This window comes from Kogia breviceps, chromosome 16 (genome assembly GCF_026419965.1).
Source record: "Kogia breviceps isolate mKogBre1 chromosome 16, mKogBre1 haplotype 1, whole genome shotgun sequence".
In the NCBI taxonomy this organism is placed as follows: Eukaryota; Metazoa; Chordata; class Mammalia; order Artiodactyla; family Physeteridae; genus Kogia; species Kogia breviceps.
In genome coordinates this window covers 46,417,275-46,424,324 of record NC_081325.1, presented here as the reverse complement: position 1 = coordinate 46,424,324, position 7,050 = coordinate 46,417,275, and positions in this window count along the sequence as shown.

Genomic DNA, 7,050 nt, shown 5'->3' with positions numbered 1-7,050 from the left:
TTATTCCTCAGAAAAACTACCATAATATCATCCAACATGGACTTGGATCACTTCAAATTAGTCTTCACCCAGAAGTCAGTGTTCATTGACGAATATGTCATATTACTGTTTAAAAAAAAGTTTAATAAATTGCTGTTGTTTGTAGGATAACAACCAAGTTTCTCATCATGCTGCATAGGACTCTTTGATCTCATTCCTTCAGCCTTGCCAGGTTTGTCTCTTAACACTATTTCTTTTTTGTGAGGATCTACCTTTTCAGGATGTTAGTTTCATTAATCTCCCCTGAAGGGTTTCATGCATGCTGACTTCTGGATCAACCTCCAGCATACCTTCTCCCAGTGAATTATTCCTAATGCTTCATGGCTCTACCTAAATATCAGGGCCCTGAATCCAGAGACTACATCCAGTTCCTCAGCTATAAGCTCCCGATGGCATCATAGCAGTTCTCATAATGGCAATTCAGTGCATTTAGGTATTTAAAGTCTTGTCATGTTGCAATCATATAATATTCATAGGCGGATAGCAGGCTTGCCTCATTCATCACCCCAGTGTTTCAAAGTAAGTGAAAGTAAGTAGAGACTAATTTAAAGCAAGTGTAATAAAAACTTTCAGTATACTTCTTGAGCAATCAAGTGTGGTAATTCAAATTAAGTTATATTTTTCAAAATTATAATGAAATTTATAAAGGATAAGAAAACTGTTTATAACACTGATAATAATGGTTATGTATTTTTGTTTTCTTCAGATAGATACCCAGATGTCTGTTGGCCATATGTAAATTTTCTTTGGAAAAACATCTATTTAGGTCTTCTGTCCATTTTTAAATTGGGGTTGTTTTTTTGATGTTGAGTTGTATGGGTTCTTCGTATATTTCAGATATTAACCCCTTAACAGATATATTGTTTGCAAATATCTTCTGCCATTTAGTAGGCTGCTCTTTCATTTTGCTGATAGTTTCCTTCTCTGTGCATTTTAGTTTGATGCTGTCCCATTTGTTTATTTTTGCTTTTTTCCTTTGCCTGAGGAGACCTATTCAAAAGAAATATTGCTAGACTGATGTCAAAGAGCATACTGCCTATATTTTCTTCTAGGAGCTTTATGGTTTTAGGCCTTAACTTTTAAGTCTTTAATCCATTTTGAGTATGATTTGAGAAAGTAGTCTAGTTTGATTCTTTTGAATATAGCAGTCCAATTTTCCCAGCACCATTTATTGAAGAGACTATCTTTTCCCCTTTGTATATTCTAGCCTCCTTTGTCATAGATTAATTGACTATATGTGGATGGGTTTATTTCTGGGCTTTTTATTCTGTTCCATTTATCTATGTGTCTGCTTTTGTGCTGTAACACATTGTTTTGATTACTGTAGCCTTGCAGTATAGTTTGATATCAAGAAGCGTGCTACTTTCAGCTCTATTCTTTCTCAAGATAGTTTTGACTATTTGGGGTCTTTTGTGTTTCCATACAAATTTTACAATTGTTTGTCCTAGTTCTGTGAAAAATGTCATTGGTATTTTGATAGGGCTTGTGTTGAATCTGTAGATTGCTTTTGGTAGTGTGGTCATTTTAGCAATGTTAATTCTAATCTGTGAGCACTGCATATCCTTCCATCTGTTGTGTCGTTTAATTTCTTTCATCAATGTCTTACAATTTTCTGAGTACAAGTCTTTTACCTCCATGGTTAGATTTTTTTCCTAGTTATTTTATTCTTTTGATGCAATTATAAATGATACTGTTTTCTTAAGGTCTATTTCTGGTAGTTCATTGTTAGTATATAGAAATGCAAAATATTTCTGTATATTAATTTTGTGTTCTGCAACTACTGAATTCATTTATTTGTTCTACTACCTTTTTGGTGGAGTCCAGGATTTTCTATGCATAGTATCATGTCTTCTGCAAACACTGACAGTTTTACTTCTTCCTTTCAAACTTGGATTTTTAAAATTTCTTTTTCTTGTCTGATTGCTGTGGCTAGGACTTCTAATATTATCTTGAATAAAAGTGACGGGAGTGGGCATTCTTGTTTCATTCCTAATCTTAAAGGAAATGCTTTCAGCTTTTCACCATTGAGAATAATGTTGGCTGTAGGTTTGTCACACATGGACTTTATTATGTGGAGGTATGTTCCCTTCATACCCACTTTGTCAAGAGTTTTTATCATAAATGACTGTTAAATTTTGTCAAAAGTTTTTCTGCATCTATTGAGATAATCATATGATTTTTATTCTTCAATTTGTTAATGTTGTGTATCACATTGATTTATTTTATGGATATTGAAACCTCTTTGCACCCCTGGATAAATCCCACTTGATCATGGTATATGATGCTTTTGAGTATTGTTAAATTTGAATTGCAAACCCTTTTGTGGTTTTAATTAAGCATTTTACATGATTCCATTTTCTCTCCTTTCTTAAACTATCAGTTATAGTTCTCTTTTGCTTTTTAGGTGATTGCCCTAGAGTTTGCAATATATATTTACAGTTAATCCAAGTTCACATTCAATTAACACTATATTGCTTTATAGGTAGTACATGTACCTTATGATAACAAAATAATTCTACTATCACCTTCCTATTCCTTTTATCATTGCTGTGGTTTGTTTCACTTATACATAAGCATACATAATCAAATACATAGTTGCTATTACTATTTTGAACAAGCTATTATCTGTTAAATCAATTGAAAATAAGAAAAATGAAAGTTTTTATTTTACTTTTACTTAGTTCCTCTTTGATGTTCTTCCTTACTTTATATAGATTCAAATTTCTGACCTATATAATTTTCCTTCTCTAAAGAACTTATTTTAACATTTCTAGCAATGTGGTCTACTGGTAACATATTCCCTCAATTTTTGTTTGTCTGGGAAAGTGTTTATTTCTTCTTCACTTTTGTAGGATAATTTTGCAGGGCACAGAATTCTAGGTTGGTGGTTTTTTCCCTCAAGACTAAATATTTCACTGTACTCTCTTCTTGCTTGCATGATTTCTGAGGAGAAGTTTGATATAATTCTTATCTTCACTCCTCTTTGGAGAAGGTGATCCCCCCCACCTCTATCTTCTTTCAATATTCTTTATCTTTTTTCTACAGTTTTACTTCAAATATTATTGCTTCAAATATTCAAAAATATTATTCCTTCAAATCTTTTTTTTTAAACTCTTTACCTTCTTTCTTCTTTTTATGGTATTCTCATTATTTGTAGTTGTCCCACAGTTTTTGGATATTCTGTTTTGCTTTTTTTATTTTCCAGTCTTTATCAATTTTGGAAGTTTCTACTGAGATATCCTCAAGCTTAGAGATACTTTCCTGAGCTGTGTCTAGTCTACTAAGGAGCATTCTTCATTTTAGTTAGAGCATTCTTTATCTCTAGAATTTACTTTTTTTTTCTTTCTCAGTATTTCCATCTCTCTGTTTACATTGCCCTTCTATTCTTATATGCTGTAGATTTTCTCCATTAGAGCCCATAACATATTAATCACGGTTTTGAATTACCAGTCTGATAATTCCAACATCCCTGTTAGATCTTAGTCTGGTCTGATGCTTGCTCTGTCTCTTCAAACTGTTTCTTTGTCTTTAAGTATGGCTTACAATTTTTTCTTGATAGACAGACATGATCTCCTAAGTAAGAGGAACTGCAGTAAACAGGCCTTTAGGGGTACGATGTAGGTGGGGAACAGGAGCATTCTATAGATCTATGATTAGTTCTCAGTCTTTCAGTGAGAGTTTTCCTCTGAACTCTGAACTTCACCAGTCCTTCTCATTTCACCCCTGTCCCCCTTACCTGGGATAAGAAATCTAGAGTGAACTGAAGTTGGGTATTTTTCTTCCCTTAGGTTGATTAGGCTCTGAAAAAAACCCAAAAGTTTAGGCTCTGGTAAAATACTTCCTCTTGAGGGCAGATCTTATTAAGAAAGACAGAAAGCTGTGACATATTTCAAAATGGTATCTCCCCCACCCCATCCACCAGGAGTAAGAGCATACATTTTTCTGGTATTCACTTTAAGAACTTGGTCAAGCTCCTAAAACTCCAAGTGTGTGGTCTCACCATAACTGTGAACCCTGGAGTTTTTACCTCTCAGACTTGTCTACATTAAGCCTCCAGCAATTCATCAATTACAATTCAGGTTTTCCTACCCAGCACTGGTTTCCACAGAGGTTTCTTCTTATGGGTTTCTGATCCAAAAATTTGTGATTTTCTGTATTCACCTGTTGGTATTTCCAATTTGGGGGGCAGCCATTTGCCCTATGACTTCACTTCTCTGATAGATCTAAGAAGATTTGTTGATTTTTCAGCATTATACTTGTTCTTAAGTTGGAGTGATGCCACTGTTATTTTTTTTTAATGCTTAGATAGAAACTATTTACTCCTCCCCACTTTTCTCTCTTGCAAAGTAGCCTAACTTAATTCAGGAATCCACCTGTCTCAATATGGCCATATCCTTCAGGAGAGGTGGTCTCATCCATGTTGAGCTGGAGCTGAATCGTATTTGGTCTAGCTGATCATGACATTTATATTCTCCTTGCTTGAAATTGGTTCAGAAATGGATATATTACAAAATTCTGCTGAAGGAAACATGAGGAAAGTTTCAGAATTCTCTTTGAAAAGGTTTCTCTTTTTCTACTGTACATTACTCTGTCTGGGTGTGATATCTGGAATTTCAACATCCATCTTGTGAATCTAAGAGGGTTATGATGAGTTTGGCAGATGAGTAATATGGATGATATCACTGAGCTGCTGAATTAATCTAATCGTGGAACCAGCTCTATGAGGTGTTTTTATCAAAAACACTCTCATTTTCTAACTATTTGTAGACAATTTGGAAAACTCTTTGATAAGATTTTCTGTAACTTGCTCTTGAGAGTAAATAACTTGACTTACAAACCATTGGATAAACAAAACAATGGGTACATTTAACATCAGTTTTTCAGTTATGTCTTTCATTTATAAAATAGAGAGTATTTCCCTCCTTAAGATTAAAAAATATGACCCCTGGAAATTGCAGCAATTTGTAAAAATTTTGAAGCAATATTTTATAGGTAGTAAGAATCCATAGTAATTAATAAGGTGGAACCTGAAGTCAAACTTTCTTATTTCGAACACTTAACACACAATGACCTTAGACAAGTTATCTAACTTTCTATTTCTCAGTTTTCTCATATGTAAAAGAGTAATAGAAACTACTTCAGGGTTACTGTGAAGATTAAATGAGATAATCTATGTAAAGTTCTTAGCAGGTACCTGAAACTTTGTAAGCACTAATAAATGTGAGTTGTTATTATAAATAACATTTTATTTTTCTGAATTACAACATTCTCCACTAATTTTTGTCTGTCTTTCAATGTAATCAAGTTCCTACAAGGGAAATTTACATGGGAATAAAGTTAGTCCCATTTACTATACCTTACTAGGTATGCTTAAAAACATTCTCAATCTGTATAATTCTATGAGAAAGAAATTAAAATTAGACTTGTTTCAACTAAATCATTTTAGAAATAACTTTAGATTTTAAAATTGAATTTTATTCTAGTTGCTCTGTTGATTTTCTATCCTTCAGTATAAAACAGCAGAGCAAAAATTTATTGATATTATTCTCTTTTTAAAATTATTTTGGCCATGCAGAGCGGCTTGTGGGATGTAGTTCCCCCACCAGGGACTGACCCCCTCGGCAGTGAGAGCACAAATTCCTAACCACTGGACCACAACAAGGGAATTCCCTATAAGATGTTATTCTTTTTTTTTTTTTTTGTGGTATGCGGGCCTCACTGTTATGGCCTCTCCCGTTGCGGAGCACAGGCTCCGGACGCGCAGGCCCAGCGGCCATGGCTCACGGGCCCAGCCGCCCCGCGGCACGCGGGATCCTCCCGGACTGGGGCACGAACCCGTGTCCCCTGCATCGGCAGGCGGACTCTCAACCACTGCGCCACCAGGGAAGCCCTATAAGATGTTATTCTTAAGAAAAAAATTTATTTGTCAAAAACTTAGTTTTCAGTTTATATCAAATTATAGGTATTGACTATTGGTCATGAGGTCAAGATTCTGATACCTTGTATGCTTTTTTTTTTTTTTTTTTTTTTTTTATGCGGTACACAGGCCTCCCACTGCCGTGGCCTCACCCGCTGTGGAGTACAGGCTCCAGAGGGGCAGGCCCATGGCCCATGGGCCCAGCCGTTCCGTGGCATGAGGGATCCAACCAGACTGGGGCACGAACCCTCGTCCCCTGCATCGGCAGGTGGACTCCCAACCACTGCGCTACCAGGGAAGCCCATCTTGTATGCTTTTAAAATTAATTCCTACAAATGAATATGGAAATGAAATGTAAGTTCCATCTAAATATCCTTACATAATATGCACCTATTTAGTATTTGACACTGATGTGTACTAGTAAGGATGAAAATAAAATTGCCATTTCCAAGATATTGGTCAGTCCCTTTGCTTCCCTTTGTAACAAGGTTTTAAAAATGCATTTTCCTGAGACTCTTATTTATTTCTTAGATTTTTTTTTAAAGCTATAGACCCAATGATTCCCTCTGATAGCCCTTCCTCATTTTATTCTTAATAATGACTCTTTGGGGAGCAATGCTATGGGGAATGAGATTGATCACCTATCACTGCTTCTGATGTGCTGTTTAACCAAGCTGGTGAACCATAGACTGTCATCATAAAGGGTATCAAATCAACAGTGTGTGCCATGCAGCCTACAGTCCTCTACACTTAACAATAATGAGAATTCTTTTAGTTCATTAGACAGCCCAAGGAACTGCTAAGTAAAATTCAGGACAAAAAAGTTTTATGTGATTCTGGGTAATCTATGTCACTAAAGAAGTTGAAAAATGGCGTCCCAAGTATGTGACTTCCTGATTTAGATCTTATGATGTTCAAAGGATTTCCAGCATTTATGTTACATTAGGTAAAGAGGAGTGTTTCGGTTTTGGACTTAAGTATATGATGATATTTTAAAAGATTCATAATTATCAATAGCAGTATCTTGTCTCCCAAATCATTCTTCAAAACATGGCAATTTATTGAGCTGTTTTGTTCACTTTATTTTAAAATTC